Below are 26,362 nucleotides of genomic sequence, written 5' to 3'. Positions count from 1 at the left end.
GACAGTTCAGAGAATGGCTGACTCCCAGTCAAAAATGCAGCCACCGGGGTGACACCTCATTAGGAGACCCCACTGCTTCCCCTTGCCCTCCTCCCTAGGTACGCCTCTTGCTGGAGAGGCAACAGGTTGGACATTACAGACTTCTAAGTTCTATAGACGGTATTTGTTAGGTCAGGCACTAATGTTGGACGAGAGGACATGGCTCACAATTTCTGTTTTGGGTCATTTCAATGGTGTTGGATACAGTTGAGGTCTGTGTGGCCAGTCATGTTCTTACTCACCAAACCATGACTTTATGGACCTCACTGTGTGCACTGGGGCACAGTCATGTGGAACAGAAAAGGGCCATCCTCAAATTGTTGCAAAAAAAATGGACGCATGTAATTGTCCAAATTATCTTGGTAATACTAAAGCATTAGGATTTCCCTTCACTGGAAGTAAGGGGCCCAGGCCAACCCCCGACAAACAAGCACATAGCATTATCCTTCCTCTACCAAATTTTAGAGGTGGCACAATGCAGTCAGGCAGGTATCATTCTCGTGGAATTTGCCAAACCCACACTGGTCAATCAGACACCATGGACACTCCATGGAACATGGGTCCAGTGGTGGCAGATTTACATCATTACATCCTGCACTTGGCATTGTGCTTGGTGATGTAAGGCTAGGTTCATATTGCGTTAGTGCAATCCGTTTAGCGCCTAGCGCTAGCAGATTGCGCTAACGCAATGTTGTTTTATGGGGTCGCGTTAAACGTCCCCGCTCTCGCAGATCTCTGATCTGCGAGAGTGGGGAACGGACCTCGGGCGTGCCGCGGACGCTGCAAGCAGCGTCCGCGGCGCGCCACAAAACACCGGCATTGCTGTTAATGGGCGCGCTAACGGACGCGTTGCACAGCATTAATTTTGCCGTGCAACGCTGTCCGTTAGCGCGGTCCCATTAACGCAATATGAACCAAGCCTTAGGTTTCGGGGCATAAGATGCAGCATTGCACAGAGTGACTGATTTACCATTATGACTGTGCCATATATAGTTTTCCCTTTTATTACTGCAATCAAAATACCTATAAATTAGCCGCTCCTGGAGGTCTACAGAGGACATTTCTGAACTGACAAGAGAAAGATTTGTAGTTAGTAAAACATTTATATGTGTATTTAGGTTTATGGATATTATCTGTACAAAGGAGTGTAAAACAAACGCTTCATTACAAGTAATAATCCCGCAGCATTGCAGGTAAAATACCTCTCTAAAAAAATAATAAGCATCATTATTGATCAATACAGTGATGTCCCTAGTCAGCGACATCATAAAAAAACTTCTATAAAAAAAATTTCTATATCACAGATATTACTGAAGTAATGACATTGCTTCTCTGACCCCAGGATCGGTGTACACACCTTTTTTTTACGATTATGGAGGCATTCAATGGTTATCACACCCTGGAAATTAGATTAACCCCTTAAATAACAGTGACAGTGTTTGTTATATCTATATAATGCAGCAGAGTAATGGCCTAGAGTGGGACAGGGGACAATATGGCTATCATCATGGAGTCACTCTAATTCAGGAGCACACATAAAAATGATTGGGCCATACAGAATAACTCTGACTAGGACTCAACCCGACCAAAAGTTCTTATAAATGGGACCAGAGCTGAGTATTTCACCTTCCAATCCCCTACTTGGTCGTATAGGTAAAAAATATATATATATTTTTGCCTGAAGCTACCACAAGGGGGAGCAAGCTACATGTGGAGTTATAGAAAAATCAATGTGAGGAGTGAGCGCCCCCTAGTGGTGGCTACAGCAAAGCTATGATTGTGTGGCAGAAGGCAAAGTGATGGAGTGCTTCTCACTAGGGACCCCATTGCAGCTACTGTCTTTATGTTAGGAGGATACAGGACCAAAAGTAAAGTACTGAGCAGATGTAACTTGTTGTAAGAACTCATTCTAAATTGTTCTGTGGCTGATAGTAATAGTGGTGATCTAATTTTTCTTGCTGCGGTTCACTTACGACTATAATGCTATAATCCTGGAGTGGAGCTGAGTGGTACGCTTTGTATCAGCAAATGTCTAAATATTACTCAATGATTTTGCTGTCTGGGACAGGTAGAAATAAATAGCTTGGTGAATAAATTTGTACTTGTATGAACCGTATGAAAGTTTATGCAATGAGCGGCTCCCTCTCATACACAAGGCTGCATTTAGTGTGCGTGTCGGTAAGACCTGCCTTATTGAATAGAAAGTCAGAGCGACGGTAAAGACTGACACGAAGGTTGAGCTCACACTCAGTGTTTTGGGGGAATAGTTTTTCTTCACTAGAATGATACTGATGATCAGACACTTAGGACCCCCACAGATGAGCTGTTCCCAATTCTGGCGGGGCCTCTTAGTAAATGACCACTATATTGACCGCTGCTGGGTATTGCAGATCATCTTCACGTTCATTTGAATGGGAGCTAATCTGCCGTACCAATAAACAATTGGCGGGGCTGTTTTGAAGCCATGGCCGAAGCTCAGAACAACTGGTCGGTGGTGTGCTGGATGTTGGTTTAAAGGGAACCTGTCACCTAAATTTGGCGGGACCAGTTTTGGGTCATATGGGCGGAGTTTTCAGGTGTTTGATTCACCCTTTCCTTACCCGCTGGCTGCATGCTGGCCGAAATATTGGATTGAAGTTCATTCTCTGTCCTCCGTAGTACACGCCTGCGCAAGGCAAGATCCGGAGGACAGAGAATGAACTTCAATCCAATATTGCGGCCAGCATGCAGCCAGCGGGAAAGGAAAGGGTGAATCAAACACCCGAAAACTCCGCCCATATGACCCAAAACCGGTCCCGCCAAATTCAGGTGACAGGTTCCCTTTAACACTGATCTGATATTGATGACCTGCCCTTAGGATCCCGATGATAGGTCATCAATATTATAGTAGTCAAAGACCATTTTAAATCTAAAGAACCCACTAATCCAAGTGTATATACCCTCCAATGTAGAAAATAAAAGTGCACCCTATAGCTGGATTGAAAGTGACAATATCATAACTTAGTAGCTACATTTCCCAAAGAAATTCAGCTCAGCCGCTAAGACAGCTGCACTATTCCTGTTACTGCTCCTGGATTGTTAAATATCCCTAATCAAGTGACTCCAATTCTCCCACATAATAAATTATCCATTAGTGTCAGCTGTACATGCTCTATACCAAGGTGGAAGGTGCCACTATAAGGCTGCCGTCACACCTGCAGTATTTGGTCAGTATTTTACCTCAGTATTTGGTCAGTACTTTACCTCAGTATTTGGTCAGTATTTTACCTCAGTATTTGGTCAGTATTTTACCTCAGTATGTGTAAGCCAAAACCAGGAGTGGGTGATAAATGCAGAAGTGGTGCACATGTTTCTATTATACTTTTCCTCTATTTGTTCCACTCCTGGTTTTGGCTTACAAATACTGAGGTAAAATACTGACCAAATACTGCTAGTGTGACTGCAGCCTAACACTGTGCCTCCATAACTGCAGGTTTATAAATCTGCATACATCAGATTCCCTTAGTAGTGACAATCGCTAACACCTCCATTGGAGAAATAATGTTAAAAAATTGTCTGGCCATTATTTTTATTTTAAGAACAATAAAAATAGCATACTCCTCGATCCCCCGCCATTCAAACATACCGCTACCTGGGTTCCCCTCTGGTCTCATTTCCTTTTATGGCAAGGATAGCGTATGACAGCTGCAGCCAATCAGTGACCACAGCTATCAATTCACTATTGTAGCCTGATGGACTGCAGTGGTCATGCTGCTGTCCCCACTGGAAAAAGACGTAAGAAGACCAGTGGGGCCAACTGCGCAGCGGTACGGAGGAGATGGGGGAATCAATAGATAAGTGGGTTTTTATTATTACCCCACGCTAAGCTCGTTCTTTGAATTAACTACTGGCAAAGAAAAACTCTTTGGTCCCAACATGTCCTTGTGTAAAAATTCTCTCTAATCTATGACTTTTCTTTTTTTTTCATGTTTGTAAAGCTGATTTAGCAAAAATTGTGTTGACTTTGTAATGATTCAACAAACCACTTGACTTTTTGAAGCTCATCCTGTGGTAAACAGACTTTTCTGTCAGTGTCCGGAGCCTCCCCATGACCTACAGTAAACTGGGTCAGTTAATTTTTCAACTCCCTTAGTGAAATATGCAATCATCCTAGTGCCACCATCATTAATAATTGCAAGAAGATTTAGAATTTTATAGTTGGAGCCTTTCCGGACCAGTTTTCTGGGGCATAAATCTGGCCTCCGAGGCTGTTTATAGGAGGATCATCAAGGGGTATCATGGAGTTTCTAAGAAAATTTTTATCAGGCTTACCTCCAACTTAAAGGAGTTGTCCTGTTTAAACCTACAAGTCTGCAGTCCCTCTATGTGATTGCAGACTTGTGAATACTCACATTGCGCCCTCCGCGCTGTGATTGCGGCCTTGTGAATCCTCATATCCTGCGCACAGGCGTTGGGAGAGGAGGGGATGTCACCGCAAGTATGTGATTTTCACACTTCCAGCCACATTCCAACTAGACTGTATGCCACCTTGCGCAATACACTTGCACTGAGCAAAATCGCATACAGCCTAGTCGGCACATGACCACATGTATGCAAATCACATACTCGGGGTGACATCCCCTCCTCTCCCAAAGCCTGTGTGCAGGATGTGAGGATTCACAAGTCTGCAGTCATATAGCGTGTGTGTGTGTGACCCCGGTTGTACCAGCATGTGCCCAATTTTCTGTGTGAATACAGCCTTAGCCCTCTTTAATAAACTGTTGTCAGCGTGAGCAATTTTCTGTGTGGGCAATTTTCCTGTGGGCATTTATGGCTTTGGGCTTTTTTCTGTGGGCATTTTTTCTTTAGGCATTTATCATGGAACCATCAACTAGTAACATGTATATCCACCAATACACAGTAGATGACTGCCGACCAAATAGTGGTTCAGCTGATTGTTTAGCTGACAGCCAACTTTAATGGCTCTCTCATACACAGGAGCAGTCGCCTAGCCAACATCTCATATTTGGAGAACAAAAGGATCATCAGTCTGAAATCAGACATGTAAGATCATTAACTGCCCCGACAATCAATTGTCCAGGGCTCTGGTATTCTGGTAACACGCGACTTTAAGAACTGACTGCCCAATTGCTGCCTACTATATCCCAACCCTTGACATGTGCCATTTTACTGATGCAAGCTATTCATATTCACCTCACCATTCAGTGGTTTTAATGTTACGACTGTTTGGAGATCAACATAAACATTGCATTGTACCGAATGGATGCACTGATAATTTAATGACTGCCCCCTAGTGGCCAGAAAATCTTGAAATGGACAGGTTCGATTTTACAAGCAGCGTCGGACTGGTGCACCTTGGGCCCACCAGAGAAAATCATTCTTGGGGCCCACTATGTAGTTACAGAGAAATAAATTCAAGACCACCAATTGTGTAGTAAAGCACGCAAATATCAGGGCATAATATAATGTAGTACACATCCTAATTATGTAGCAGGGGTTGGGGTAGCCCCCTCATAGAATATAAAGTAGCCCCCCTCATAGAATATAATGTAGCCTCCTACAGAATATAATGCAGCTCCCTCATAGAATATAATGTAGCCTCCCTCATGGAATATAATGCAGCACCCTCCACCATCAGCATTGTACTCCCCCTCCACCATTGTACTCATTACCACCTCCATCATTGCCTCCTCCCCCACCACCATTGTCCTTTCCACCACTAGCATCTTTGTCCCTTACACCACAACCATCATTGCTTTCTGCCCCACCACCATCAACATTGCCTCCCCCACCACCATCATCATCACTGCCTCCCCCACCACCACCACCATAATCATTGCCTCCCCCACCACCATCATTGCTTCCCCACCACCATCATCATCATTGCCTTTCCCACCACCATCATCATTGCTTCCCCACCACCATCATTGCCCCACCGCAATCATCATCATCATTGCCCCCACCACCATCATCATTGCCTCCAGCACCATCATCATCATTGCTTCCCCTACCACCATCATCATCATTGCCCCCACCACCATCATCATTGCCTCCGGCGCCATCATCATCATTGCCCCCACCACCATCATCATCATTGCCCCCACCACCATCATCATTGCCTCCAGCACCATCATCATCATTGCTTCTCCCATCATCATCATCATTGCCCCCACCATCATCATTGCCTCCAGTACCATCATCATTGCCCCCACCACCATCATCATTGCCTCCAGAACCATCATCATTGCCCCCACCACCATCATCATTGCCCCCACCACCATCATCATTGCCTCCAGCACCATCATCATCATTGCCTCCCCCCCACACACACGGCTGCACACACGGAGGCAGGGACACACACAGACACCCACAGCCGCACCCACACACACACACAGCCACACACATGCAGGCATATACACACACACACCCACTCACCTCTCCACACGTTCCCCAGCAGCCGCAGCACATCCCTGCAACTTTCTCTCTGAAACAGCCGCGCTGAATGATGACGTAATCCAGCCGCGCTTATTCAGGAAGTGCCGGGCAGGAAGGAGGACAGTGTGGATCCCTGCAGCTCCGCTCTGGTCCCATGCTGCAGGGATCGCAATCAAGGATCGCCGCCCCTTAGGGGCCCAGCTCCGGGGCCCCCCATTCAGCACCAGCGGTGGGCAGTGTTAGCCTCAGGCTGCCTCTAACGCTGCCCGCCATTAAAGTGAAATGGTATTCATGCCGTGAATATTCATTTCTCTCTAGCAGTGGGGACAGGCTCCTGTCCATCTGCTGCTCTCTGGCACCAGGAGGGCCCCCTTGACTCAGGGGCCCCATAGCAGCTGGGTGTGCCGCTATTAGCGACACTCCACTGGCTGGAGGGCCCCTGGAGCAGTGGGGGCCCTAGGCAGCTGCTGGCCAATATGCCAGCAGGTGTCAGTGCCTGGGCCCACTGGAGATAAGCGGTGCCAAACATCTTCGGTCACCCCCTATTACCGTATTACCCCGTGCTCTTTTGTCCGCAGCCACGTTACGTCTATAGTAACCTTCACGGCACTTTATTACACCACACTATATTAATATCATGTCATGACCAATAAAATGATGATTTATCTTTATTGCCCAATACATGGTGAAAAACAGAATGTGATGTGCAATGTGTAACTACTTTATCTGCTGCTCCGTGTCTGTCAATTCCCAGAAATAACTTGCATAGTAATTAGATGTATTAATTAACCCTGATCATACCAAAGCAGGGGAAAGGTCAGACCAGAAAGACAATGGGTTTAGATTAGGAAGGGAATGAACATGGTTTTAAAACACATCATATAATCTAATGGGACACGCAAAATGGCGTGAATGTAAATTAAGGTGTATCTACTATATAATTGTCTAAGGGTCACTTCCGTCTGTCCTTCGGTCTGTCTGTCTGGCACGGATATTCATTGGTCGCGGCCTCTGTCTGTCATGGAATCCAAGTCGCTGATTGGTCATGGCAAAACGCCCACGACCATTGCCACGACCAATCAGCGACGGCCACAGTCCGGCGGCAATATGGCCGCTCTTTCCTCCCCACAGTCAGTGCCCACTCCATACTCCCCTCCAGTCATCCAGTCAGCCCTCACACAGGGTTAATGCCAGTGATACCGGAGCGCGGTGTAAAGCACTCCAGTTACGCAGCTATTAACCCTGTGTGACCAACTTTTTACTATTGATGCTGCGTATGCAGCATCAATAGTAAAAAGATCTAATGTTACAAATAATAATAATAATAAAAAAAAGTTATTCTCACCCTCCGACGTGGCGTCCTGTCCTCAGCAGTGCAAGCGGCAGGTTCGGATGCTATGCGAGAAGGACCTGCCATGACGTCACGGTCATGTGACCGCGACGTCATCACAGGTCCTGCACTCATACCAACCCTGGGACCGGAAGCTGCCGCGTGCACCGCACACAGGCGCCGAAACTACAAGGGGCCCCTCGGAAGGTGAGTATATGTTTCTTTTGTATTTTTTAACCTGTTACATACGTGGCTGGGCAATATTCTACGTAGCTGGTTAATATACTACGTGACTGGGCAGTATACTACGTGTCTGTGCTGTATACTACGTGGCTCTGTGCTGTATGCTACGTGGCTGTGCAGTATACTACATGGCTGGGCAATATACTACATGACTGGGCAATATACTACGTGACTGGGCAATATACTACGTGGCTGGGCAATATACTATGTGGCTGGGCAATATACTACATGACTGGGCAATATACTACGTGACTGGGCAATATACTACGTGGCTGGGCAATATACTATGTGGCTGGGCAATATACTACGTCACTGGGCAATATACTACGTGGACATGCATATTCTAGAATACCCGATGCATTAGAATCGGGCCACCATCTAGTACTGTATAATGACATACATAATACACCAGCAATATTGTGACTTTTTGTGTAAAACAGTAAAAACGGTGTCCTCATACACAATTGTCATTAGCTTAGAATCTATAGGTTAGCAGATAAGTAGGAATGATCTCACCAATATTCTGCAGTGATGTCCACACACTGGAATCCAAGGAATCCAGATTTGCTGTTTACATCAGAAAGGAAGATCCTAGTTGGAAGTGAGGGGGGGGCACCATTCAATGGTGGGGTAATACGTGGCTATTGAATGATGCTTCAAACACACACACACACACACACACGCACACACACACACTTCTAGATCTTTTCTGATGTATGAGGACACAGTTTTACTTCCAGATCTTCTTTTCTGATGTATGAGAACACAGTTTTTACTGTTTTACACAAGTCACAATATTGCTTATGTATTATGTATGTATGTCTTTATGTTTAATATTTGTATTTTGAGCCTAAGGGTGTCTTTTATATAATGATTAAAGGTTATATTATATTTTATTATTCTGTCTACCTAGCTAGTGAAAGAGTTATCAGAAGAAATTGCAGAACCACTAGCCAAAATCTTTGAAGAATCCTGGAGAACAGAAGTTCCAGAAGATTGGAGAAGGGCAAATGTTGTCCCTATCTTCTAAAAGGAAAAAAGATGGAGCCAACAAATTAGAGGCCAGTGATCCTTAATTCTATACTAGGAAGGATCTTTAAACAAATTATTAAAAAGGATTTTTACTTGGATAAGAATACAGTAATTAACCAGAGCTAGCATGGGTTTGTAGCAAATATGTCATGCCAGACTAATCTAATTTCCTTCTATGATGGAATCACTGACTGGGTGGATATGGGAAATGTGGTAGATATAGTATATCTCGACTTCAGCAAAGCATTTGATAAAGTATGTCATACTATCCTTATTGAAAAAATGACCAAGTACGGGATTGACAAGTCTACAGTTAGGTGGATTCATAACTGGCTTAGGTATTGTACTCAAAGAGTGTTAATAAATGTTTGCACATCCAATTGCAAGAGTTTTTCAAATGGAGTACCACAAGGCTCTACCCTGGCCCAAGTGTTGTTGTTTTATAAATGATCTCAATAAGGGAACCTTATAAACTAATCCAATTTGAAGATGATGCAAAGCTAGGAGGGATAGCTAACACTAGAGAAGACAGATAAAGGATTCAAAAGGATCTAGATAAGCTTGAACAATGGGCAGCAACTAATAGAATGGTATTTGACAGGGAGAAATGCAAGATTCTACATCTGGGCAAGAAAAACTAAAATTACATCTACAGAATGGTAGGAATAGAATTAAGCAACAGCATGTGTGAAAAATACTTGGGTATACTAATAGATCACAGACTGCACATGAGTCAACAGTGTGATACAGCAGCAAAAAAGACAAACACAGTTCTAGGATATATTGAGAGAAGAATACAGTCTAGATCACGTGAAGTAATTATCCCCTTCTACTCCTCCTTGGTTAGACCTCACCTGGAATACTGTGTTCAGTTCTGGGCAGCACAGTTTAAAAAATACATGGAAAAACTGGAGCAAGTTCAGAGAAGAGCTCACAGGATAGTGAGTGGACTGCAAAGTATGTCTACGAGGAACGGTTAAAGGATCTGGGAATGTTTAGTTTGCAAAAAAATAAGGCTAAAAGGAGACTTAATAGCTGTCTACAAATATCTCAAGGGCTGTCATATTGTAGAAGGATCATCTTTATTCTCATTTGCACAAGGAAAGACTAGAAGCAATGTGATGAAACTGAATGGGAGGAGACACAAATTAGATATTAGAAAAAACTTTTTGACAGTTAGGGTGATCATTGAGTGGAGCAAAAAGGAAAGGTAATGGTGTGCACTCAGCCTTAAAGAACGAGGTGCTGGTGTAATAGGCCAGAGGTCTCAAATATGGTAAAATATACGATTCACCGCACACTCTGATAGCATAAAGTAAAGTGTGAATTTATTGTACACACAATCTGGGAGCGGAACAGAATATACAGCTTATGCGATCTTTTAACAACGTTTTGGCTCTACCAGAGTCTTTGTCACGTGATCGCTAATAGGGTGTAAATGTCCAAATGAAGCAGCCAAAGTACTCGATCTGGAATTCCTTGTGTAGTAACCGGCGCTCCCGCGCCCTGCTGTGACCGGCGTCCTCTAATGTTAAAAATAATAATAATAAAAAAGAAAATCGGCTATTCTCACCTTCTGTCGTCTGCCGATGCGCGCGCTGCTGCTGCCAGCTTCCGTTCCCAGAGATGCATTGCGAAATTACCCAGAAGGCTTAGCGGTTTACTGGGTAATTTCGCAATGCATCTCTGGGAACGGAAGCTGGCGGCAGCAGTGCGTGCATCGGGACAGCTTCACTGGACGGTGGAAGGTGAGTATATAACTATTTTTTATTTTAATTATTTTTTTTAACACGGATATGGTGCCCACACTGTGTTATATACTGCGTGGGCTGTGCTATATATTATGTGGGCTGTGTTATATACTGCGTGGGCTGTGTTATATACTGCATGGGCTGTGATATATTGCATGTGCAGTGTTATATACTGCGTGGGCTGTTATATACTGCGTGGGCTGTGTTATATACTGCATGGCCTGTGTTATATACTGCGTGGGCTGCTATATACTGCGTGGGCTGTGTTATATACTGTGTTGGCTATGCTATATATTACGTGGGCAGTGTTATACTACGTGGCCAGTGTTATATACTGCGTGGACTGTGTTATATACTGCATGGGCTGTGCTATATACTGCGTGGCCTATGCTATATACTACATGGGCTGTGTTATATACTGCGTGGGCTGTGTTATATACTGCGTGGGCTGTGCTATATATTACGTGGGCTGTGTTATATACTAAGTGGCTGTGTTATATACTGCGTGGCTGCTATATACTACGTGGCTCCTATATACTACGTGGCTGTCTGTGTTACGTGGGCTGTGCTATATACTATGTGGCAGCTACATACTGTACATACATATTCTAGAATACCCAATGCATTATAATCGAGCCACCATCTATACTATATAATCGTCTAATTATGTCTGTTTGTCTGTTACGGAAATCCCATGTCACTGATTGTTCGCGCCAGCCGCCCGTGACCAGTCAACGACAGGCGCAATCCGGCTGCGAATTGGCGTGGGATTTAAATCCTTCTTCGCTGAATGGTCGTGTCCGGCCGTGACCAATCAGCGATATTGGCACGGGATTTAAACACCGCTTCAGTGATTGGTCACACTCGGCCGATCAGCGACAAGCACAGTCTGGCCACGAATTGGTGCGGGATTTGAACCACGCTTCGCTGATTGGTCGCACCCAGCCGCGACCAATCAGTGATATTGGCGCGGGATTTATACTACATACATATTCTAGAATACCCGATGCTTTAGAATCGGGCCACCATCTAGTTTATTACATATTTTCGATGGACTTCTTTTTGAGTTGAGCACTACTTAGGATGTTTTAAAGTTTCTGATTTTCCAACTAGCTGTGATATGAAGGACTATAGATCAGTGCCAGTTGTTGAATATTGATTTTTTTTTTATTATTTTTTTTTGTAAATAATACTTCATGATAACTCCACTTATGGGCCGGCAACTTTTTATGATAAGGTATATGATATTGGATCAGTTACTCATAATTTGGCTTTTAGATAGGGTGAAATGAGGTTTAATATAGATTCTGGAGAACATTGCACAAATGCTCTCTCCCCTGATCTCCCTGATAAGAGCGCAGGGCTGTACCTGTCACAGGGTCCAGCTCAGCACTTTACCAAATACAGAGGATTCGCACAGTGTTTGCACAAGGGCATGCAAGAATTTCATCATAGCAGATTACATAGCAGATCACAGTATCGCCAACACCGCAGTGTGAGCTGTAGATAGGTACAAAGTTATAATTATTATTAATATAGATAGATAGATAGATATAGTATTAGATAGATAGATAGATAGATAGATAGATAGATAGATAGATATGGCATTAGATAGATATGAGATAGATAGATAGATAGATAGATAGATAGATAGATAGATAGATAGATAGATATGGCATCAGACAGATAGATAGATAGATAGATAGATAGATAGATAGATAGATAGATAGATAGATAGATAGATAGATAGATAGATATGGGATAGATAGATATGAGATAGATAGATAGATAGATAGATAGATAGATAGATAGATAGATAGATATGGGATAGATAGATAGATATGGGATAGATAGATAGATAGATATGGGATAGATAGATAGATAGATAGATATGGGATAGATAGATAGATAGATAGATAGATAGATAGATAGATAGATAGATAGCTATGGGATAGATAGATAGATAGATAGATAGATAGATAGATAGATAGATAGATAGATATGGGATATATAGATAGATAGATAGATAGATAGATAGATAGATAGATAGATAGATAGATAGATAGATATGGGATAGATAGATAGATAGATAGATAGATAGATAGATAGATAGCTATGGGATAGATAGATAGATAGATAGATATGGGATAGATAGATAGATAGATAGATAGATAGATAGATAGATAGATAGATAGATAGCTATGGGATAGATAGATAGATAGATAGATAGATAGATAGATAGATATGGGATAGATGGATAGATAGATAGACAGATAGATAGATAGATAGATAGATAGATAGATATGGGATAGATAGATAGATAGATATGGGATAGATAGATAGATAGATAGATAGATAGATAGATAGATAGATAGATAGATATGGGATAGATAGATATGAGATAGATAGATAGATAGATAGATAGATAGATAGATAGATAGATATGGGATAGATAGATATGGGATAGATGGATAGATAGACAGATAGATATGGGATAGATAGATAGATATGGGATAGATAGATATGGGATAGATAGATATGGGATAGATAGATAGATAGATAGATAGATAGATAGATAGATAGATAGATATGAGATAGATAGATATGGGATAGATAGATATGGGATAGATAGATATGGGATAGATAGATATGGGATAGATAGATAGATAGATAGATAGATAGATAGATAGATAGATAGATAGATAGATAGATAGATAGATTGTTGTACTCCTAAACAGGCAGCATGTATCAGATTTCAGCCATGTATGTTTGACTCTGAAATGCATTTCAGAGAAAAACATGCTTTACGCTGGATCGCAAGGTAAACTAATCGAATTGGCAGATCCCCTCCTCCTGCCCTTGAGTGATAGGTCTCTCCCTGTCTGCATATACATGGAGAGACCTGTTAGTCACTGGCAGAAGGGGTGAGAAGCCACCAGAGATCGGCCTTCCTGACTAGTCTCCCGGGCAGCTCGGTCCCCAGTGGTTTTTCTCTGAAATACTGCAGTATTCCAGAGTTGAACATATATGGCTGATATCATACAGCCAGTGTCTGAGACATGCTGTCTGTACATTGCACAGTATATATCATCTATCAGGTTCCCTTTAAAAAGGTTGTCAAGGATTTGAAAAACATTCCTTCCAAACAAAATAATATGTGAAATTGTATCTCAATCTCATTCCCTTCAATGGAGCAAAACTGTAACACCAGACACAACCTATTGATTGACAAGTGTAGTTTTTTAGGACGCCAAAAATGTTGGTCCTAGAAGTAAAATGCTATTGTCTCCATTACTTAGTGTAATATAGTGCCTCCAGTAGACAAATGTAAAGAAATGGATGCTCAATAAACCAGTATACCGGTGGCCCATTGCATTGTAACTCTATCAACAGCAGCATCTTAATAACTGGTATCAAAACATATCAATAACCATCATGAATAGTAAAGGACAGGCCATTTGCCATAAATACATTTGTGCTCAAAAGTTTACATACCCTGGCAGAATTTTTGCTTTCTTGGCCTTTTTTCAGAGAATATGAATAATAACACCAAAACTTTTTCTCCACTCATGGTTAGTTATTGGGTGAAGCCATTTATTGTCAAACTACTGTGTTTTCTCTTTTTAAATCATAATGACAACCCAAAACATCCAAATGACCCTGATCAAAAGTTCACATACCCAGGTGATTTTGGCCTAATAACATGCACAGAAGTTGACACAGATGGGTTTGAATGGCTACTAAAGGTAACATCCTCACCTGTGACCTGTTTGCTTGTAATCAGTGTGTATGCATAAAAGCTGAGTGAGTTTCTGGGATCCAGACAGACTCTTGCATCTTTCATCCAGCCACTGACGTTTTTGGATTGTGAGTCATGGGGAAAGCAAAAGAATTGTCAATAGATCTACTGGAACAGGTAGTTAAACTGTATAAAACAGGAACGGGATACAAAAAAGTATACAAGGAATTGATAATGCCAGTCAGCAGTGTTCAAACTGTGATTAACAAATGGAAAATCAGGGATTCTGTAAAAACAAAACCACGGTCAGGTAGACCAACAAAAATATCATCCACAACTACGAGGAAAATTGTTCGGGATGCAAATAAAAACCTAGAAATAACATCAGCTGAAAATTCGGACTCTCTGAAAACTAGTGGTGTGGCTATTTCAAGATGCACAATAATGAGGCACTTGAAGAAAAATGGGCTGCATGGTCGAGTCACCAGAAGAAAGCCATTATTGCACAAATGCCAAAAAGCATCTCGCCAACAATACACAAAACAGCACAGAGACAAGCCTCAAAACTTCTGGAACAAGGTACTTTGAGGTGATGAGAACAAAATTGAACTTTTTGGCCACAACCATAAACATTACATTTAGAGAGAGGTCGACAAGGTGTATGATGAAAGGAACACTATTCCTACTGTAAAGCACAGAGGTGGATCGCTGATGTTTTGGGGATGTGTGAGCTACAAAGGCACAGGAAACTTGGTCAAAATTGAAGGAAAGGTGAAGGCAAATTTGCACTCATCAGCCCGGAAGCTGCGCATGGGACGTACTTGGACGTTCCACCATGAAAATGATCCAAAACACAAGGCCAAGTCGACCTCTCATTGGCTACAGCAGAAAAAGTGAAGGTTCTGGAGTGGCCATCTCAGTCTCCTGACCTCAATATCATTGAGCCACTCTCGTGAGATCTCAAGTGCGCAGTTCATGCTAGACAGCCCAGGAATTTACAGGAACTTGAAGCTTTTTGCCAAGAAGACTGGGCAGCTTTACCATCTGAGAAAATGAAGAACCTCATCCACAACTACCACAAAAGTCTTCAAGCTGTCATTGATTTTAGTGGGGGTAATACAAAGTATTAAGAAATGGGGTATATGAACTTTTGATCAGGGTCATTTGGATGTTTTGAGTTGTCAATATGATTTAAAAAGAAAAAACACAGTAGTTTGACAATAAATGGCTTCACCCAACCACTAACCATGACTGGAGGAAAGGTTTTGGTGTTATCATTCATATTCTTTGAAAAAAGGCCAAGAAAGCAAAAATACTGCTGGGGTATATAAACTTTTGAGCACAACTGTATGTAATGTTTTCATCTGCCACTGTTCTCCTGAATCTGTGCCTTCCCAATCCTGATATGGCTTCTTCTTCCATGGATCTACAGTACAACTCGTCTTAGCCCGCTCATTTTTTTTTTTTAGAAGACCCCAATATGGTAGTATGGATGGCCACGCCCACTTGGCTATGGATGACCATGCCCACTTGGCTAAAATGACAAGATTTGCATGCAGAGAAGAAAGGGCCATATCTCAGGAATGGAGAGGCACAGGAACAACAAAGAAAGTGTACCGATAAAAATTCTCTCCAACTGCAGCTACCATTGGGGGGACTGGAAAGTTTACAGCATGGGATTTATACATCTATTATTCTATTATGTAGTAAATTACTCGCCCCCCAAGATGATTGATAGCATCTGAAGTATAGTATTATTTTTATATTATTATTATTAGTAGTAGTAGTAGTATTGTTATTAGTATTTTTATTCTCTACATTGGCAGATCTGTGTTAGCAAAGTTCTAACCATTATAAAAATATATTAAAATAGAAATCAGAATAGATTTTGTCCCATAAATGTTACTATAAATATATGAGTGGACAGTACAGACATCTTTCTATTGATCTTTTTACACTTAGATCTGCAATGGTGACAAGGAGGAATCCTCTACATCTAGAGGAAAGAAGGTCTTATTATAACCCTAGATGATGATTCTTTTCTGTTAGAGCAGGAAGGCTATGGAACGCATTGCCACAAGATGGTGTAATGGTTGCTTCACTACAAAACTTCAAGCAGGGCCTGGATTCTTTTCTTTGAAAAATATGTTACAGGCACTAAATTCTGTGATGGGGCGTTCATCCAGAGAACTAGTCTGATTGTTGTATATAGAGTCGAGAAGTAATATTTTCTCTAATATGGAGCTGTTAATGTCTTCCCCATGGGGTTTTTTGCATTCCTTTGGATCAACAAGTTATGCTATAGGTGGAACTCGATGGACTTAAGAATACCATCAACCTTAAAAACTATAAATAATTGTAATATTTGTCTTATATCTTGTCATATCTGCAGTGCTCCAGCAGTTAAGAACCTCACCAATGCTAATATTGAGAACACTCATTAGAAAATGGCATCTTAGACTTCTCTTTCTCAACAAAAGGGGTGGGGAGCATTAAATCAATATTAAAACAGTATCTGGCAGGAGTAGAATTATATTAGTTATTGATACAAATGATTCACATCAAGATCTGCCTAGATCTAAATATTGTACAATATTGCCAGGAATTAGCCCCTTTAAAAAGTCATCTAATTCCCCTGTGTCCAGGTAAAATGGATCCTAGTTGTAAAAAGCGGATAAGTTCTTATTTTCTGCCTCTTATTATTCCGCTGTATTTTAAGTTAACTCACCTGCTTTCCAGATTGTAAATCCCAAACCTGGTCTTTAAAAAATGGAGCCCGGTCTGTTACTGCCGCCCATAGGGACCTGTCATGTTCTCCTGCCACATCCAGTAACCAAACTAAGAACAGTACAAACTTCAAAAAAGAATAAATAGTTAGTTACTTGGAATGGAGTTTGGTCAGTGGTCGGAGATCCATATTCTACAGCGTGCAGGACTTTGTCCACAAACTGGAATTTGTCATTTCATTAGGACAATAGGGAAAGAGTTGCAGCTTTAAGAAACAGCTGAACTGCTCAATTCACTTTTTGTGACTTTTGATCTTTATGGTGAGGATGGAGACTGATGTCTGAATGTGGGGTCAAAGCTTGAAGAGAGTCCAATTGACAAGCTAGGAACAGATGCAGCCGAGCCGACTGTGAAATCTGACACAACACAGACGTGGATAGTAGGGTTTTATCTAGGGCTGCATCTAGAGGAGATGCTATGCTACGTTCACATTTGCGTTGTGTGGCGCAGCGTCAGCGACGCAACGCACAACGCATGCAAAACGCAGGGTTTTGTGACGCATGCGTTCATTTTTTGCATGATTTTTGGCACAGAAAAAACTGCATCATGCAGCGTCCTCTGCGCCCTGACAGTTGCGCCAAAATGACGCATGCGTCACAAAACGCAAGACAACGCGTGTCCATTCGCCCCCCCATGTTAAATATAGGGGCGCATGACGCATGCGTCGCCGTGGCTGCGCCCGACTCTGCACAGCACAACGCTAATGTGAACGTAGCCTTAGCTATTTTTTTCAAGACCCCTCTATGATGTCCATGTACCCTAATAAGGTATAGTTAACTGCTAATAAACACAATATTGGGGTGACTACTCTGCAAACTGTTAGTAGGGTCCCTGTTATAAATCTGCTGGACCCCTAATGATCAGTTATAATCGACAATAATCGATTGTAAGTGTTCAACTTCTGTGTAGTGCCCCCACAGGGAAAATAGAGTATTACACAGGTCTCATTGAAATCAATGAACTATCCTTATAATTAGTATACATTCTTTACTGAAAAAAGAAGGAACATTAATTTTTCATCATTAATACTAAACTCCTTAGAAGGGTTTTCCATCACAGTATTTGATTTTATTAATAGAATCATTGTGGTCCTAAAAAACAAACAAAACAAATACCTGCTAGTCCTCTGCTATGCCTGTCCCCTTGCTTCCTCTTCCATCAGGAGACCACTCCAGCCAATCAGCAGCCAAGTGAATTCTTTTTTTTTGTTTTTCTATTTTACAACCCCCTTGGTCCCATTTGTAAAATAAAATATTGTGGTGACAATCCCTTTAAGAACATAATTCAAAATGCTTTAATTAAGAAAAAACAACTCTCAGCTTTGCTGCATAGCTGATTAATTAGCATGTATATAAAATGACATTTTACTGTTACCTTTTGCTGTTTTGTATAGAAAAATCAGTTTTGAGAATTTTGGGATGAGACTTCAACATACAATGTAAACTTTGGCCATATTTTAGAAACTTGGTGAATATGTTTCCAGTATATGGGTGAAAGGTTAGTGGAGCAAAGCTTCGCTATAAATAGATCTAATATTCAATGCTGATCAAAATTTGTCTGCCACCAGCCACCTCTAGGGGGAGCGGAGAAGCTTAACCCCTCTCCGACATTGGGCGTAAATGTACGCCGATGTCGGACTGCTTCCCTTGGGTGTGGGCTCCAGCGCTGAGCCCACATCTTTTACGGCACATGTCAGATGTTTTGAACACCCGCAGCTGTGAACTAGTTAAATGCCGCTGTCAAACTCTGGGAGTCCTCCACATAGAAGCGGTCACCATCAAGGACACAGGGTGGTAGTCACATGCCAGCTACAGCCTTCCACATGATACAAAGGCAATGTCCTCCTTAATACACATGTATTCCTAGGAAATTGGTAAAAAGACCATTTCTGACAGTATCTCTAGGATAATCAGAAAATTCTGGATCAACAGACGATTGTCTTCCTGATGAAGGCTCTTGCCTGAGCCAAAACGTTGTTTGGAAACTACTTTTTTTGTACAAGATAAACTAATTAAAATTTTGAAAGCAACAAGTTCTCTCTTCACTTTTTTGGAGTGAGCCGGGGTTTGATCTTTTGTATTGTATTATTGTTTTTACCCATGAGCACCTAACAGTGGTTGAGCTTGATCCTATCCACTTGCAGTATGAGCTCTTAATGACTTGTAGAATCATAATGGCAGGTCAGTTTTAGCAGTGAGGAATTGCACTTTTTTTTGCAATTTCACCGCACTTGGAATTTTTTCCTGCTTTCCTGTACATGATATGTTAAAATCAATGGTATGGTTCAAGAGTACAACTCGTCGTGCAAAAAACAAGCCCTCACATGGCCATTTTGACCAAAAAAATAAAAAAGTTATGGCTCTGGAAAGAAGGGGAGCAAAATATGAAAACGCAAAAACAGAAATACCTGTGGTCATTAAGAGGTTAAAGGGGTATGCCCATATTATATTATATATTTACTAGATGGTGGCCCAATTCTAACGCATCGGGTATTCTAGAATATGTATGTAGTTTATTTATGAAGTTTTCAGAATAATGCAATTTATACACAGGATTCGGCCGGCCGCGACCAATTAGCGAAGCGTGGTTCAAATTCTGTGCCAATTTGCAGGCAGACTGCGCCTGCCACTGATTGGTCACGCCCGGCCGCGAACAATCAGTGAAGCCAAGGCTGGCTCCAGGTTTTTGAGGGCCCCGGGCGAAAGACTCTCAGTGGGCCCTCCTCTTTAACACATACCACGATTCATGATGCACAGATACAGCAGAGAAAATATACCACAGCCAAGTAGCATACAGCCCACGTAGTATATAACACAGCCACATAGTATATTGCCCAGCCACGTAGTATATTGCCCAGCCATGTAGTATATTGCCCAGCCACGTAATATATTGCCAGCCACGTAGTATCTTGCCCAGCCACGTAATATATTGCACAGCCACGTAGTATATTGCCAGCCACGTAGTATCTTGCCCAGCCACGTAATATATTGCACAGCCATGTAGTCTATTGCACAGCCACGTAATATATTGCACAGCCACGTCGTATATAGCACAGCCACATAGTATATAGCACAGAGACGTAGTATATAACACTGCCCATGCAGTATATAACTGTATATAACCCAGGCCACATAGTAGCGATGTAGTATATTGCCCAGCCACGTAATATATTGCACAGCCACGTCATATATAGCACAGCCACATAATATATAGCACTGAGATGTAGTATATAATACAGCCCATGCAGTGTCTAACACAAACCACGTAGTATATAGCAATGTGGGCACCATATCCCTGTTAAAAAAAAAATAAAATAAAAAATAATTATATATTCACCCTCCGTCTGCCCCCTGGATCCAGCACAGGCATTTACCGATGCACCTCGCGACGCTCCAGTCCCAAGAGTGCATTGCGGTCTCACGAGATGATGACGTAGCGGTCTCGCGAGACCGCTACGTCATCATCTCGCGAGACCGCAATGCATGGACTGGTCACTGGAGCGTCGCGAGGAGCGGGAAAGGCGCCAGAAGGTGAGTATATAATGATTTTTTATTTTTTTTAAATTATTTTTAACATTAGGTTAAGAATAGTTTTTTTTTTATTATTATTTTTAACATTAGATCTTTTTACTATTGATGCCGCAATAGGCAGCATCAATAGTAAAAACTTGGTCACACAGGGTTAATAGCAGCGTTAATGGAGTGCATTACACTGCGGCATAACGCGGTCTGTTAACGCTGCCATTAACCCTGTGTGAGCGCTGACTGGAGGGGAGTATGGAACGGGCACTGACGGCAGGGGAGTAGGGAGCGGCCCTTTTGCCGCTGAACTGTGCCCGTCGCTGATTGGTCGTGGCCGTTTTGCCGCGACCAATCAGCGACTTGGGATTTCTATGACAGACAGACAGACAGAAAGACGGAAGTGACCCTTAGACAATTATATAGTACATGGCATATTTGTAGGATATGTCTTAAATATATAATAAAATGCAGGTATTAGCAATGGGACCTGGGTAAATCCAGAGAACAGGGACTTTAAAGCACGCTGATGTCACTGCAGAGGTGTGGGAATTCCCATTTCTTTATATGTTAATCTTGACTCCCTTTCCACTGACTGTGGCATGCAATAGAGCCCCATTTTCGAGATAGATGTTGATCCCACTGTGCAAACGTTTTATGCAGATGAGGAAAAATTGTAAAAATGCTTTCTAAAAATAGTAGTAATTATAGTTTACTAGATGGCAGCCCGAGTCTAAAGAATCGGGAGTCTAGAATCCATATATACTTTATTTATTCAAATGTAAGAATAATACAATTAATAAATAATAGTAAGAAAGAACAAAAATAATAGGCAGTATATGGAGAAAACACCAAACAAAAGTTCAAAATTGGTGTGAAAATGTCACTGAACCACTTCACAACTAAATATATATAGTTTTGGTAAATGGTATTATCATTTTTTTGTCGAAATTCGGCAGGAGCTTGAAGAGCAACGTCACTGGGCCCGCCTCCACGCAGTAGAAACTTGCTGTGAGGTAAAAATTCAAAAATCACACCAAAATGGCGGGCGGAGTGTGTCACAGTACGGCACGTTTCTGATTGGTCGCTCGCAGCAGGCGGCAACCAATCAGACACTGGACACTGTTGACGTCACTTATCTCCGGACATTAGCTCCGGACATTAGCTCCGGACATTAGCTCCGGACATTATCTCCGCACATTAGCTCCGGACATTAGCTCCAGACATTAGCTCCGGACATTAGCTCCGGACAAAGCCACGGAAGTTGGCAGAAATTGCAGGAAGTAGTATTCTAGGCAATTAATCTCCGGACATTAGCTCCGGACATTAGCTCCGGACATTAGCTCCGGACAAAGCCACGGAAGTTGGCACAAATTGCAGGAAGTAGTATTCTATGCAATTATATATTAGGGTACGTTCACACTAGCGTTGCGCCGCCCTGCGTCGGCGACGCAACGCGCGACGCATCGAAAAACGCGCGCAAACGCGCGCAAAAACGCGCGCGTTTTGCGACGCGTGCGTCGTTTTTGACCAAAATCGGACGCACAGAAAATGCAACTTGTAGCGTTTTCGTGCGTCCGACGCCAGCGTCGGAAACGACGCACGTGGCGAAAAACGCAACCAAAAAGACGCACGCGTCCCCTATGTTAAACATAGGGGCGCGTCGCCGCTGCGTCGCCGACGCAACAGCGGCGCAACGCTAATGTGAACTTAGACTTAGATATCAATTAACAAAAAAGCAAAGTGAATGAACAAAAGAGAAATCTAAGTCAAATCAATATTTGATGTCTTCAAAACAGCATCACTTCTTCTTGGTACACTAGCATAAAGTCAGGGACTTCGTAGGATTATAGTCAGGTGTACCAGTAACCAATTACACTAATCAAGTGATAATGATCATCATTTTCATATGTAAATAGAAACAAAGTAATTAACTAAAACTGAAACAGTTGTGTAGAAGGTTTAAAACTGGATGGCAAACAACCATACTTTGCTACAAAGGTGACGTTAGATAAGAGTTTCATGTCACAGTTTATACAGCATAGCAAGACTGAGCACAGCAATATCACAGAAGGTAGTTATAATGCATCAGCAAGATCTCTTAGGCAAAGATTTCAAAGCAGTTTTGAGTTTCAAGATGTGCTGTTCAAGCTTTTTTTGAAGAAACACCAAGAAATGGACAACATTGAGGACCAAAGACATAGTAGTCAGCAAAGGAAGTATAGTGCAGCAGATGAAAGACATGTCATTCTTACTTCCCATTCGAAATGGGAAGATGTTCAGCAGTGCCATCAGCTCAGGACTGGTAGTAACTGGAGAGCCCCAGCTACAGTCATCCACTCTTCAGAGAAGTCTGGTCAGAAGTGGTCACGGAAACAAGTAACTAAACTATGGTTTAAAACATGTGAACTGGGGTGCAGAAAAATGGCAGCAGGTTCACTGGACTAATGGGCAACATTGAAGCACTCTGGAGAGTCCTGGCAAGTTTGGGCTGCATTTGGAGGTGACTCCACAGCTCATGTAATCCATGATGGGCTGTGGCAAACATTATGCCAGAAAGCTTACTTCAGTCCCTGACAAGAGTAAGATTAGTTGTGAGGCGCATGTCATTTGTCAAATGCTCCTGAATAATAGGCGTGCGACTTTTAATGAATCAGGAGCTTCTAAGTTCAACAAGTTCACCCCCGGAGCTTTTTCCGCTTTTTCATTTTCGTTTTTTCCTCCCCTCCTTCCCAGAGCCATAACTTTTTTATTTTTCCGTCAATATGGCCATGTGAGGGCTTATTTTTTGCGGGACAAGATGTACTTTTGAACGATGACATTGGTTTTACCATGCCATGTAACAGAAAACGGGAAAAAAATTCCAAGTGTGATGAAATTGTAAAAAAAGTGCAATCTCACACTTGTTTTTTGTTTGGCTTTTTGCTAGGTTCACCAAATGCTAAAACTAACCTGCCATTATGATTCTCCAGGTCATTACGAGTTCATAGACACCTAACATGTCTAGGTTATTTTTTATCTAAGTGGTGAAAAAAAATTCCAAAATTTGCTTAAAAAAAAAAAATTGCGCGATTTTCCGATACCCGTAGCGTCTCCAATTTTCGTGATCTGGGGTCAGGTGAGGGCTTATTTTTTGCGTGCCGAGCTGGCATTTTTAATGATACTGTTTTGGTGTAGATACGTTCTTTTGATCGCCTGTTATTGCATTTTAATGCAATGTCGCGGCGACCAAAAAAACATAATTTTGGCGTTTTGATTTTTTCTCTCGCTACGCCATTTAGCGGTCAGGTTAATCCTTTGTTTTTATTGATAGATCGGGCGATTCTGAACGCGGCGATACCAAATATGTGTATGTTTGATTTTTTTTTTAATTGTTTTATTTTGATTGGGGCGAAAGGGGGGTGATTTAAACTTTTATATATTTTTTATTTTTTTTATATTTTAATCACTTTTTTTTTAAATTTTGGCATGCTTCAATAGCCTCTGTGTAACAGAAATGCAGGGTTGCTTTGAACGCCGACCACAGGGTGGCGCTCAAAGCAATCGGCCATCAACAACCATAGAGGTCTCAAGGAGACCTCTGGTTGTTATGGCAATGCACTGCTGATCCCCTATCATGTGACGGGGGTCAGCAGTGCGAGTATTTCCGGCCGCGCGGCCGGGAGCGCTAGTTAAATGCCGCTGTCAGCGCTTGACGGCGGCATTTAACTAGTTAATGGGCGCTGGCGGATCGCGATTCCGCTCACGCTCATTGCGCGCACATGTCAGCTGTACAAAACAGCTGACATGTCGCGGCTTTGAGGTGCGCTCACCACCGGAGCCCACCTCAAAGCAGGGGATCTGCCAGTTGACGTACTATTCCGTCAGCTGGCAGAAAGGGGTTAATGAATCGGGGCCTATGTGCTGGATCGGCAATCAGCACGAGCAGGGGAGAATGTTGAGCGGTATATTTAACTGATAACAGCGAGAGCAGGTGGATGCTGATGGGACTATTACTCTCATCAGCCTACACCTGCTGCCGCTAATAACAGTGAGATGTCATCCGTGTGTCATCAGTGTGCACATGTGCGGCACATTTTGCGGCTCGTGCTACTGTTGAAAAACGGACATATCAGCGTATTTCACCCACGAACACATGGTCCGTGGAAACACACCGACATGTGCACAGACCTATTCACTTGAATGGGTCTACCTGTGTAAGTGATTCCGGTACGTGTGAAAACTGTCACCACACATATCAGACACACTGACATCTGAAAGAGGCCTCACTGTGCATGACCCGGACGGTAGCACACTGGCAGACAAGGGCTAGACATAAAATATCAAGAGCCTGGCCATCGTGACTTTTCTGCCATGTGGCACCAACTCCATGACTCCTACAAGATAATTTTCAGACATTGCAGTCAAATAAAATCTTTTACAAAACACTGCTTCTTAGATTACATATAGGGATATTTTTCAAAAGCAAAATTACTAGCGTTTAAAGCAATTTAAAGCAAGTATTGATAGTTTACGACTGTGAAACCCACTGACAGGCTCATTTACCTGTGCAGAGGTTTTGGACTTCTGTATCATAAAAGCAGAGCTATGACTGGTATAAAAATATATTACAAAATTAGTGAGTTTGACATGTGGGAAGTAAAAAGATGGACATTCCCTGTTCTCAGGATTACTAATTTCTTCTCAAACCAAGTGTAATAGTCATAAAGGATTACATAAACCCAACGCCATGTTCTTTTCACTGATTACAAATATTTTCATGAAGATAATTAGCATTAATCTACCAATATAGCGTGACAATGTAACAAGCATGATCATGGAATCACCGCTGAGATACATTATCAGCAACTAAGCAGCTTAAATATTAGCTGGTGATAACTCTGATGATAGTGAGTCACATGCCCAACCTGAAGATACCATGCTCATATTTTACCTATCAAGACATGCAACTCTGCCAAATTGTGGCCAGGGGGAAATGGCAATGGACACATGGCCTATTCTCTAAATACATAGGTGAGCGGATCAGTTTGGAGCATAACTATATAGTGGATGTTGCAGTTGCAGTCTTACCCTGGAGCCTTAGAGGGTCCAGTGGCATTCTTTACAACTTTGAAAGATAATAGCTAATCTTTTGGCAGTGTCACTAAAACCTCTGACATTCCATGTGAGAAAATAAACATTGTCAGCAGGGCCGCCATCAGGGCATTAATGCCACTACTGGTGTATGGGACCTGGTGAGCAGAAGCAAAGAGGGTGGGCCCGGACCAGGTGAGACACGCTGCGCTGCGTGCACTGAGGCAGGAGAGCCCGAGCCACTGCATAAACAGACTGACAGACTGCATGGCATGCTGGGGCTCAGGCCAATTACTTTACTTTGCTATTTCAGGCCCTAGGGCCCCAGTCACTCACAGCCGCAGCTACTTATGCATCAGTAACGTCAGACACTGCCAGGGCGCCCTCTTTTCCTCATCTACTGTTGCACCCTGGG

General features: G+C 42.3%; 1 protein-coding gene and 1 long non-coding RNA gene across 6 annotated transcripts in view; one reads left to right on the top strand and one right to left on the bottom strand.

The window, feature by feature from the left end:
* The window catches only part of LOC138664508 (uncharacterized), a 156,082-nt gene extending 138,637 nt beyond the window's left edge, over positions 1-17,445 (bottom strand). For 4 of the 5 annotated variants that reach the window (XR_011318355.1, XR_011318357.1, XR_011318354.1 and 1 more), the window contains exon 1: positions 17,298-17,445. This is a non-coding gene — a long non-coding RNA (uncharacterized lncRNA). The remainder of the gene's footprint in view (positions 1-17,297) is intronic. The other variant, XR_011318353.1, reaches the window with a different exon arrangement.
* Positions 1-26,362, top strand: part of HNF4A (hepatocyte nuclear factor 4 alpha) — a 201,907-nt gene that overhangs the window by 83,054 nt on the left and 92,491 nt on the right. The gene's annotated exons all lie outside the window — the stretch shown is intronic.

Source organism: Ranitomeya imitator, chromosome 2 (genome assembly GCF_032444005.1).
Source record: "Ranitomeya imitator isolate aRanImi1 chromosome 2, aRanImi1.pri, whole genome shotgun sequence".
NCBI lineage: Eukaryota > Metazoa > Chordata > Amphibia > Anura > Dendrobatidae > Ranitomeya > Ranitomeya imitator.
This window is presented reverse-complemented; position numbering and strand designations above follow the sequence as displayed.